Consider the following 12328-nt stretch of genomic DNA (forward strand, 5'->3'; position numbering starts at 1 on the left):
TTAGCTCAATAAATGCTTTTATGGTTACTTCAAAAAATTACCAGGTTAAGTATGACTAATTTGTATAATATTTAATTGTTTGAAAGAATGTATTGTTTTCGTGCAAATCTGAAATCCGAATACTTCACATATCTTCCACTTAAATACATATAAGCATAGCTATTTTCTTTTCTTTTTACATGCTTGATCTGCAATGATTTTTTTTAAATTAAAAAAACCCTTCAGATACAACTTCAAGTGTTTCAGATTAGGCAATATGCAAAGGTAATCTCTTCCAGAATTTTAACATGATCCTCACACAAAAGCACTCTCCAACATTAAATTGTTGAGTTTTATGTGATGTGGATAATGCTTTTTTTTCCCCGCAAAACTATCATTCTAATCCTAAATTCTTGTCTCAGAACATCATCCTGTAGCACAGGGCTCAAATACTTAATAAAAAGATTGTCTGATCTAAATAATGTTTATTAAGTACTTTTCATTTCAAAACATCCCAACATGCTTTGCAAACAGTATCACTGTTTTCACTCACTTCTTGGGAGCAACACAGCAGCTGCTCTGAAAGTGATTAATAGTACATCACAGTTAAGTCTACAAAGCCATGATGACAGTATTAAATAGAAAAAGCAAGGAAAACATCAAATTGTTGCATACTCTGGACTACTTAGCTTTTATAATTCTAGGGAAAAAGTACCTTCAATAAGTGCTGATTCAAGCAGTGAAGATCTCCACTGAACACTCTAGTCAAAAAGATACCATTTGGAATACAACAATGCCTCCAGTACTAAGCTGCAGGATCAGTAATTAAAAATAGAATACCAATTTCAATCTGTCGAGTTCTTCCAACATTTCAGCTTTCTTTGAACTTCTCCCTTCCAGTACTGACTAGGCCTGACCCTCTTTTGCTTACAAGATCTGACACGGTAGCAGCCCAAGGTAGCATGCCTGCAGTACAAGAACACAAATATGCCCACAGCACATCTAAAACGGTACTCTTAAAACGCAAAGACTTTGTAGCTCAGCACACTGGTACTCACAAGCTTTGGAATGCTTCGCATATTTTTAAAGGTTTACTATTTTTGGCAGGAAGATGAGGGGAATTTAGTAGTCTTGCACACAGTTCTGCAAACATTGCCTAAAGAAGTTTGCAACCTTCACATCACTGGTGCATGGAAGTGGTAATGCTACCCTACTCAATTTAGAGGAAGGAAGAGCAACTAAAATAGTAAAATAGTTTCTTCCTCACTATCCAGAGTTTTACTTTCATATGTCTCATCCAAAAAGCAAAACATGCCAAATGAAATGAGTAAATTCACAGAACTGTGCCCGTAATTCTCAAATTGGCCCAGTTTTAGTAAAACTTAACTGCTTTCAACAACCAACCACCTCCAACCCTTCTTTTTTCCCTTAGGCATTTCCAGGAGAGTCTTCCATGTAAAATAGGGACAAGGAAGATTACTAAGTAAACTGGGCAGGTCACAGTTCAATACTGCCCAGCCCTAGACTTTGGCAGAGCAGCCATGCTAGACTGAAGAGCTCAGTCCATGTCCGTCAGACAAGAAGAAAATACCAAGCTACAATACAAGAAATAGCAATCCTGATGCCTCATCTGCAAGCCACCGCAACACAGAGAACTGTTTGCCACCTATGAGCTGCAAAAAAAGCCCATTGGTTCTCTACTTGTTTGGATTCACTTTCATTGCATTGATAAAAGTTTTGCCGGCTGAACTCATCTGCTGCATAGCTAACGTAGGCTTTCTTTGTGAGTAAACTAAAGGATGATGCTCAGACAGTGGATTATGAGCCACACAAAAGCCATGTGCTTTCCAGCCGTACAAACCCAGCTACAGGGAATCCAAACAGAGCAAAGACACCACTTACAGCGCTCCAGCCAACTCGCAGGGAAAAGGGCCTTTATAAACAAAGCATTATGAATTATAACTAGGGTCTTGGAAAACTTGTTTGTTTCTACAAACGTAACCTGACCAAGTCAATCTTTCTCAGTCACTGCAGTACACAGAGATGACGCCCTGGCGGATTTATTTGAAAGACTTAACCTTCTTTAGAATTAAAGTTTACTGCATCTTTCTTCTAGTTTCAACAAATGAAATGCTCGCTATCCACTCACACTTCAGTAAATCCTCAATTCTAGTAGGTGAATAAAGGAGCAAGAAAAACAAACCCATGCCGCCTTCTCATGTTAGTCTGTAGAACTGTAGTTACACATAAAACAGATGCACAGCAAAGTTTTTTTAGTTTAAAAATCCACAGGTATAACAAATTCATGGAGGGAACTCTCACAGAAGGCCATGTCCTTGTCATTGCTACTAAGCTGGCAAAGCACAACCTTCTAGCTGGATTACCAGACAAGCAGCATGTGATTCTCCTTCCGCTATTACTGTCTCAAGCATGTGAATCTGATCAAGTCACTTAAGTACTCTGTATCTCATTTTCCCCATACATGAGCATAAATTTCCTCCTGTCCCTCCAATGGCATTATCCCACAGCCAAATGCTTCTCAGAATCAGGATGTTTTCAGTGATGCGTAGATCTAAGCCTCACTCATTCTAGTTGACTTTACCTCTTCAAGCCATACCATATTTTCAGAGAAAGGATCCTAAGAACTTTGGTAACGTTCACTCTCAGAAACGTACATAGACCTCTGTCTTTCCAACATACTCCCACCACAACATTCAAATTTCTATATTTGTTACCCACAAATCAGTTATCCTCAAGGGAAATTGTTCCATTTAAAACAAAAAAAATCCCCTCTCAATAAAATTTTTGCTTGCTAAAGGCTTGTTTTATTACAGGAAAACCTTTCCCAATTCTTCTACACCCCAAAGAATAGTCATGTTCCTAGAAGGCTACAAAAGGATGCTCCTAGATACCAGGTGACCAGAGTTGACTATAAAATATATATATGTCAGCATTGTTTTGCTTCTTTAAAATGAAAATCAATATGCACCAAAACCTTATTCATAATATATTCCTGAGTGATACCTGGACCAAGTGAATCTGACCAAATTTGTCATTTCATGTCAAATGATGGTTTTTCTGTGCTGTATGGAGTGGCCTCTCTTGACAACTGACAGCAGATCAGACAGTAAGTCAGACACTGCAGGACTGTGGATGGCTGACATGTTTATAAAACAACGAAAGTAAGACACTCTTCCTTTCTGCAGGCTACCCACACTAACTACCACTTAAAGAAACACTTTAAGGAAAATAGGTCAATTATGTACTAGGCGAAATATACATTATTCCTTTGTAACTGAACTTGGTTGGATAAAGATACTAAAAGGAGACAAACAGCTTTTACACCACTGTTAATAAAACTCAAAAGACAGAGACATTTCAAGTACAAATTCAAGAAAGAAGAGGGTTCATTTGTGGGGTTTTTTGGCAGTCCTGGCAGGTATTTTTTAAACGTCTATTTCCCCTCACAACGAGGAAAAAGCCGTGTCAGGATGCACACACATTGAAGGCTTCTTAGCAAATATCAGAACAGCAGTTCATGTTCCCAAAGACATACCTGCACCAACATTTTACCAGATAATTGATTTCACCTTCCCATTCACCTTGACCATTCAATTCTACATTCACATTGCTTATAAGCTTTTTATGCCTAACTAGACTGGGCTTGGAGATGAGAAAAGGGTCTGAAATTTGCCTCATTTAGCATTAAGTAAAACAGATAATTTCCTAATAGAGCTGGATCATGAATGAATTATAAAATAAGATGCTTCACTTATTTTCAACCTTTTAGAAGAGCTAGAGTTTGATTCATACAGCGTTTCATTCACGCTGCTACCAGGTAACATTAGCCTCTCTTGCTGAGATGCATTTTAAAAATAATTTAAAAAAAATTAAAAAAATCAGGCTTTCCAGAGCAAATATAGTTAGTTCACATTAGCTACTTCTCTACTGGTAGTGACAGAGCAATATGAATTAATACGATAAAGATTACGGTAATCAGAATATTATCTAAAAAGACTACTTTTGTTCCCTTACTCCAAAAAGTTTAATGTATTCTGTTCTTGCCTTAGGTACATGAGTAGATACATGAAAGAAAACAGGGAGTTAAAAAATAACAGAGAAGCAGGTATTCATTCTCATGTATATTTCCTTCCTCTACAATACTTCAACTCTTTAAGAAGCATACTTGAAGAAAAATCTCTTAGCTCTCCTGTTGGATCTTTATACTCAAGTGATGAATGTAAGTCTCTTTTGCTTAATGTGCTTTACATGTGCTTCCAAAAAAACTCTAGCATACCCACCTGTCCTGGTTTCAGCTGGGATAGAGTTAATTTTCTTCTTAGTAGCAGGTACAGTGCTGGGTTTTGGATTTAGTGTGAGAATAATGTTGATAACACGACAATGTTTTAGTTGTTGCTAAGTAGTGCTTATCCTAAGTTAAGCATTTTTCAGTTTCCCATGCTCTGCCAGCAAGCAGGTGTGCAAGAAGCTGGGAGGGAGCAGAGCCAGGACAGCTGACCCGAACTAGCCAAAGGGATATTCCATACCATAGAACATCATGCTCAGTATACAAACCGGGGGGAGTTGGCCGGGAAGGGCGGATCGCTGCTCAGTCAGCAGGTGGTCAGCAATTGCACTGTACATCATTTGTATTTTCTTGGGGTTTATTTCTCTTTTTTGTTATATTCCTTTTCATTACAATTATGATTATATTATTATTATTACTATTATTATTGCTAGTATTATATTTTATTTTACTTTAGTTATTAAACTGTTCTTATCTCAACTCACAAGCTTTACTTTTCTTCCCCAATCCTCCTCCCCATCCCACTGGGAGGGGGAAGGGGGAAGCAGCTGTGTGGTGCTTAGTTGCCGGCTGGGGTTAAACCACAACATCATCCAAACAGATTTATTTTCCAGAAGCAGCAAGCTGCATGACTGTTATATAGTCCTGCACATCACTGGTTCAGTGCAATACAAGAAGATAGGGTTATATAGTAACAAAAATGCATTTAACAACAAAATTGCCAAGCAAGATGCTCATCAATTCTTTATGTTGTATTTAAAAGGTACCTGCAACCACTCACAAATAGTAATTGGTGCACCACAATGCTCACGTTAAAGATGATTATCCTCCTTATTGGACAGATAGGACACTGCAACTTAAGTGACTTTCCCATAAAGCAAGCACAGAACAGAGATATAAACTGAGCCCAGTCTAACATCTTAAAGTGCAAGACCATTTTAAATAGCTGCCCATACACAGAAACGTAACACAGAGCAGACACAAATACAATGCATTAACCAGAACATAGGTAAAGACCTTCAAAATTCAGACACATGAGAACAAGTTCAGATTAATATAAATACTATGATATAATTAAAGATTTAAAAAAAACTGAAAAGGGGAACAAAAAAAAAAATCAGTTTGGGGATTATTCAAAGTATTTTATGTAGAGAACAATAGTAATAAATTACCTTACTTCTCTTACCAAGGATAGTCACTACAATTTTAAGCCCGTAACTATGTAAATTTCTGTATACAGAAAACATTAACTATCAAACAAGCTGACATGTTTCAAATCATTATCAACAGTGTTTAGCATATAAATTAACACAGACACAAAGTGTCTACAAACATTTATTTTTAAACTGTTGGGAACACAGTAATTTATTAAATCTTTTTCTCTTTACCCACAGGAAAAATGCAAGAATATAGCGCATAAGGAGCATTGCTCAGCATCTTTCCAAAACTAATACATTTAATACACATGAAATGTGCTGGGAGAAAGGGCTTTGTCTTGCAGAAAGGCATCTTTCAAAAAAAAAAAAAAAAAGAAAAAAGAAAAAAGAAAAAAAAACCCAACCAAATAAAAAATATGGCAAGGCAAGACTAGACATTAATCATTTATGTCTGTTGATATTTTAATGATACCAATGATCTAATGATTGAGCTTTTGAAAGATATAACAAGATAAAACTAAGTTATTCTTTGAAGAAAAACATATAAGGCTTCTTTCACAAGCTTCAAAATTAGCCACTCCAGCTTTCTGCTCTTTTGTTTTAGATGCTTAAAAGCAGGCAGCATTATTTTCCCCCTTCCCAAATCAAAACTTTCCAAATGAGGCATGACAAAACAAGCTGAAGTCCCGAGTTAACTTACATGGCAAGCTACAGGCATGCAGGGGAATCTGTTGTGCCAGTGCGGTTCTCAACAACACTGTTATCAGAGAAAACGCTGACATCCAACATTTAATCTACCATCAAAACTGAAGTCTACGTTCTCTCTCACCAGTACCTCCAAAACTCATTTGCAGTACAGACTGATCCATGCTTTAACAAGACATATTAGAAAGTAATTAAATTTATTTTCTGGCTGATTTTTTGACTCAAATAAAACATGTCCCTAGGCTATAACCAGCAAGAGATTCTTCACTTAGAATTAAATTACTGGTTACTTTTCTGCACTCCTTGTTGGGGTTAAAAAAAAAAAGTGCCTGGGGTTCCAGAAGGCCTTTCTCCTGCCATAAAACAATCAAAGCTCCATAGCCATTTTCCCACCCAAACAATAAAAGCAATAAACACTATTCAGACATTCCCAAAACTCATGGATTAACAAAAGAGGATGAAGGGCGTGGGGGGTAAAATGAGGTCTGACAACAACAAACCCTGGGGAACGCACAGGACTGGGGAGATTCCATAAACCCAATTACAGCCACGTGACCCACGCACGGGGTGAAATTGCTCTCAAGCCCACAAAATTAGAGGGGAGTTTACACATAAGAAGAAAGCCTGCAACAACTCTCCATTTTCATCGCATGTTTGTGAAAGCCAGCACAAAACAGACTCAGCTCAGGTGCTGTTCTGACTAACCAGGTAGGCGTGGGAGGTGGAAGAAAAGGCAAGGGGAGAGAGGAAAAAGCTCTCCAGTCGCTTACGCTGACAAGAGACATCAGCTGTTACAAGAGGGCTGTACTAACTACATTGTCAATGACTGCTTTCCCCAAAAACTGAATTATGCTGGCTGCTGGAGGGGGAGCATCTCTGGAAAGGTATGCTTCTAAACAGAGCAGCAGCATTTCTGATGAGATTGCTCCACACTGAGACATGAGTGCAGCATCTTTCCCATCTCTCTCTGCTTCCAGGGCAGATCGAGATCCAGATGCTGGTTTTGGAGCTTCCACGGTGAAACACAGTGAAATCACAGTGTACACCCACCCGCTGGCTCCAATAGGAGTTGAATGGGACCCAATTCCACAGTTCAGCTGGGGTTTTTTTTCCAGTTATCTGCAGAAATAGCTGCAATAATCAAAGGCTCTATGCCTTCCAGGCTTAAAAAAAGAAAAAGGAAAAAAGCAATGGAAAGGCCCAATGAAACTCCTGTTGAAGTCAACTGGAAGATTAGTTTTAAGATGCCTGCTTAAATAAATAAATCCAGTGTAATTGGACAATCTAGGAATTACTACTATAGATTAAATAAGCCACTTTTGGTTCGCCTGCTCTAAACCAACCAATTTAAAAATCAGATATACGAATGGCATAAAAGCCTGGGTATAAACAACTATGTCAAGTGCATTGTCTGTCTTCAAGTAAATTACATTAATGAACTAAAATTGTTTGGTTGTTTTTCACACCATAAGACAATGTTCACATTCAGCAAAATCCTCAGGCCTAGATTTTTCAAATAGGACTACTGGTTTCAGGCACCTTACATTCGATGGGCGGTGTGACAGCTCAGAGAGCTGTGGACCTGAACACTTCTTAAGATAAATAAAATCAGTCAATCCATCAGGGTATCTCACTGAAAAACCCAATTTCAGCACCTTTTTTTTTTTTTTTTTAATTATTTACCATATCCAGAAAGAGCTAAGCCTCTCTCACAGGAAATGTTCATAACACACAAATCGCTTAAAATGAGGATCCGAATTACAGTATAACCCCACTGCTTCACACAAAAACCCCCACATTGATGACACAAGGAGTAGGAAACAAGATAAGAAATCAGTGGCAAAGCTGCAGCACAGTTCTGTCAATGATAGCAAGTTGATATACACAAAAATCTTTCCTGTAGATCGAAGGATGCTTTTTATTTTATCAATATTGTCCTAGGATGGAGCAAGACACAACATGATGCATTCACAGAGGAATACTCAGCATTAATTTAGAAGCCCTGGTTTGCAAACTAGTTTTGGTAGAAAGTCCAGAGAGTAAGAACAAGGGAGGAGCAAGAGATGCCTCCATGATGAAAGTTCACTTGATGAGGACAGACCTCTACAAACTCATCTCAGTCTACGCTTTACCTGAAGCTGCTGATACGTGCACCACTGTGACTCAAGCTACCAAACAGTTTGTCCACCCAAGGCACAGCCCAAAATAGCAGCAGTGAGGGATGTAAGAAAAGGCTTGTGCATAATAAGAAATACTGCTTCTTTGTCACTTCAGTTAGGCAGTAGTCCACAGAGGCAACCTTTCTGAAGATCACTTGCACTCCCTGTGTTTTATCAATATCTGCAAAGGCCTTTCACACCAGCTAACTGGGGATCAGCATTTCCTTTGGTTTGACAGGAAGCAACAAGTTTGTCAGGGTGATATATCATTTAAAAGTTACCCCACACTATAGAATGCAAAGGTTTTGAACCATTACTCTACTGTGGAAGCTTTCTACAGCTCCAATTCACAAAACACAGTGCTGAAGACAAATCAAACAGTCCTCTATAATGCATGCTATAAAGCAGACCATCTGGCCCAGAATATTTTTCTCTACAATTACTATTTTCTTGCCTAGTCCTATACAATAGGTGGTGAGAAAACAGACTAAAACATGTCAACAGAGGTCTTCCAAAGGAAATGCATATAGAACAGACCCTCAGGAATACCCTCCTCACCTGGAGACAGGACTGCTACAGATGTAACAGTCATTCAAGTACAGATAATGATTTATCTGGAAGTGATTTTGAGAAGCAATTCCCTCATATAATTAAGGCAGCTTGGCTCAGGAAGCACTGAGGCAAAGTCAAGCATACAAGTTCGCAATCACTGTCTAACTTGTATCCATCGCTTGTGTTCAGAATAGAATGGCTTGCTAAACCAGAGTGCCTGGTCCCTGTTTAACTGGTTCATCACTTGCCTCTGGGTGTCCTATTAACTCTCATCTGCAGCAGCACAAACACTGTGTTTTTATTATTTCTGCTAATCTTATTTTCCACATATTACATACAACAGTCTAAGTGTTCATTACTGCAGCATATAGGTAGTTTAAACCACACCTGCTTCACAAGAATGGAAAAAAATTACTAGCACAACAAAGCACTTAAGAAAATCAAAAAAGAGTTCAATACCTGCTTCACCTAATTTTACTCAAGACAACATTACTATAATCACATCTGTAGACTCTACCACTATTGCTTACTGCAACCACTACACTTCCTCAATTATCATACCCTAGAAAGCTATTGTTTGCAGACTATCTTTCCAACAGTACGATGACAAGATCTACCTTCTGTACCCGCTCCTCTAGGTAATACAGTTCAAGGTCTCTCTCCAGACACTTCAAATGCTTCATGGCAATGGCCCAAGCTACCCAAGAGACTACCTCTCACTGCTGTGACTGCAACCTCCCACAGCAACTGCATTTCACTAGACAGTCACTGGGAACCAACAAAAAAACCCAAACAAACAAACAAAACAAAAAAAAAACCCAAAACAAAAAAAACAACCACCAAAAGAAACCACACAACCAAAAAAACCCCACCACAACTTAAAAGCACAGAAAGCAGAACCTTCATGTAAACTGACTCCAGAAAGTAAAATGACCAAAGACCTCACTCCTTCCAAACTTATGCAGGAACATACTCCTTTGACTCTAGCTCTCCTGCAATTACTTCTTCATCCACAACACACACCCAGTCACCCACACAAACCAAAACAAGCCCAACACAAACTCTATAAATTTAATCAAGGAAGGAAGAGCAAGCATGAGATGTTTATTTCTATTTTTAAATACTTGGGAGGTGCCTCAATGCTCCCTGCCTAGATAGATAACTAAGTAGGTGCTCCAGAACAGTGAGATCCAGTGCACGATCTGGCACGAGCAGGCACATCTAAACAGCGAAACATCAGAGCAGCTCAAAAGGCTATTAAGAAAGCTATTAAGAAAGGCTTTTGAAATAATTGTTTCCTCTAAGCCAGGACAGACAGTAACTTGGGGTGTTGTTGCAGAAAAAAGAAAAAGTACATATATATATACACACACACACACTCAAGCACACCAAAATGCTCTAAGCAGCACTATGGTTTATAAAGAACAAGACAGTCTCCTCCTTGTTCCCACAGTTCGTTTCTGCCTCAAGCAAAGTTGGTTGCCACTCTGGTTGCTCTCTCCCTCACCCAAATGGTTTGCATAGCAGATTTGCTGAAACATCAAGTTTTAACCAGGCCCTAATCCTGCTGACTTTTCTCGCAAAACTGCTGGAAAGGAATTCCTCCTGGCAGCTGCAGTGCCTCTGCTCATTAGTTTACCAAGCAGCAGCAGAATGAAATAGACAGGCACATCATTTCTGTGCTGCTGCAGACAACAGCGATAAGCACCAGGCAGGCAAAGGGAAGGCTCCTAGATTCTCAAATGCATATTGGAAGGGGAGGACAGAAAAGGCAGAGGTCTTAAAAGGAAGACAGGAGCACAGCTTGCGAGAACCCAGGCAAGTTACTGCCACACTTGCTGCTGTTGCTGGGATCACAAGCTAGGAGGAAACGCCTTTTCCTTCAGCCTTTACCAGTAAGATTTAGGGGTGCGGATGTTGTTGGTTTAGGGGTTGTTTTTTTTTAACTCCTGCTTTAAGGCATTGTGTTTAGCCAGACATGGCACAGAGTTATTCACACCAATTCCAATGTCTCCTGGATACTAGAAGAATGAGTAGGATAACATTGCAAAATAGCTGTCCACTTGCTCATGACATTCTTCGTCCAGACAGCACCCTTGCATACAGGTCAGATCATGCAGCCCACTCAGCAGATACAGGAAAGCAAAGGTTTTTAATTCCTGCTACGCAATTTCATTGAAGTAACCCTATTACAGATATTGTTTATTAAGCACGCTTAATGTAAACGAAGTACATCTCTTGGAGGATCTGCACAGAGCTTTGCACCATTTATGGTGACTGGTAAGCCCCGTGTTGTTCAGTAATATTTCCTCCTCCTCCCTCATCCCAGGCTGGCTACCATTTTAATAAATATTTAGTAAGTAGACAAGAAAAGTAAGAAAACTTCACAGCTTGAAGTTTTCAGGTACTACATGCGCAATGTTGATTTCATCTAATCGGGAAGCACATAGACACTGTATCCAGAGCCCTAACAGCACACTACAGGTACAGCACACAGATCCAAGTATGATTAAAACAGTGCCATGCTACAGCAACACCAGTTCACAGAGCAAAATGTTCCTTTTAGACCAGGCAGCCTAATTCTCAAGTCACAAGAAGCCAGAGGCTGGGACCTGCAATCACCACAGATTTCAGTGGCCTACCACTTTCACCAGGCACTGCCATAGTGAAAAATTTCCACTGCATTCCCCATTCCAAAAATGCCCTCTCACTCTCTCTTACCTACATTTCACTTTTCTCCTAAAAAGATCATCTGCCACGTGCAGACAATTCTAACTGCACCAAGAAACTTCCTAAGGGTAGAAAATAAAATCTTTGCCTAGGAAGAATATGAATTTTTCCATCTGCAAGGTATATTCCAATTACTTATATTCTCTTGTAAACAACATGATCCTAAACCAGCCCTTGAACTTAACAAACTCTCTACAGTGGGTTTGCTAGAAGGGGTATTTGTTTTCCCTGCCACCACTCTCTTCATTTTCTGGAGCAAGGTATTACTGATTATTTTAATTTCTCTTCTACAGAAGAGGAGGAGAATAGGAAGAACGCTTCATCTCTGAATTAAGGATTTGCATACTGGGTTTTATCTGTAACACCCACTGCAGTATTTTATCCCAGACTCTCAGATCACAAAAGACAGAGCAGACAGTGACTCACTGCAATTTTGGTTCTGCATGTACTGTTTCACATGGACCAGTCAATTCTGATTCTGCCAAACAGCCTTCATCAAGCGCTTAAAAAGTAAACTCTCTCTTCTCTAAGAGAGAGTTCCTGTTCATGTGCTGCCTTCATGAGGAAAGCTCCAGAGATAGAAGGGAATTTAGTCAATGTTTCCCCTTTGTGTTGTAATGATTTAAGATTCAATTAATACTACATGGGGAGGCACTAATTCTGAAACACCTGCCTTAGTGATAACCAGATTAAGACCTCCAAACTTGCTCCACTCCAAACAGCAACAGCCTGCCAAATGA

General features: G+C 39.2%; 1 protein-coding gene across 2 annotated transcripts in view; it reads right to left on the reverse strand.

Annotated features, from left to right (window-relative positions):
* Window positions 1-12328, reverse strand: part of IGF1R (insulin like growth factor 1 receptor) — a 188957-nt gene that overhangs the window by 135682 nt on the left and 40947 nt on the right. The gene's annotated exons all lie outside the window — the stretch shown is intronic.

The sequence above is a fragment of the Gymnogyps californianus genome, chromosome 11 (genome assembly GCF_018139145.2).
Source record: "Gymnogyps californianus isolate 813 chromosome 11, ASM1813914v2, whole genome shotgun sequence".
In the NCBI taxonomy this organism is placed as follows: Eukaryota; Metazoa; Chordata; class Aves; order Accipitriformes; family Cathartidae; genus Gymnogyps; species Gymnogyps californianus.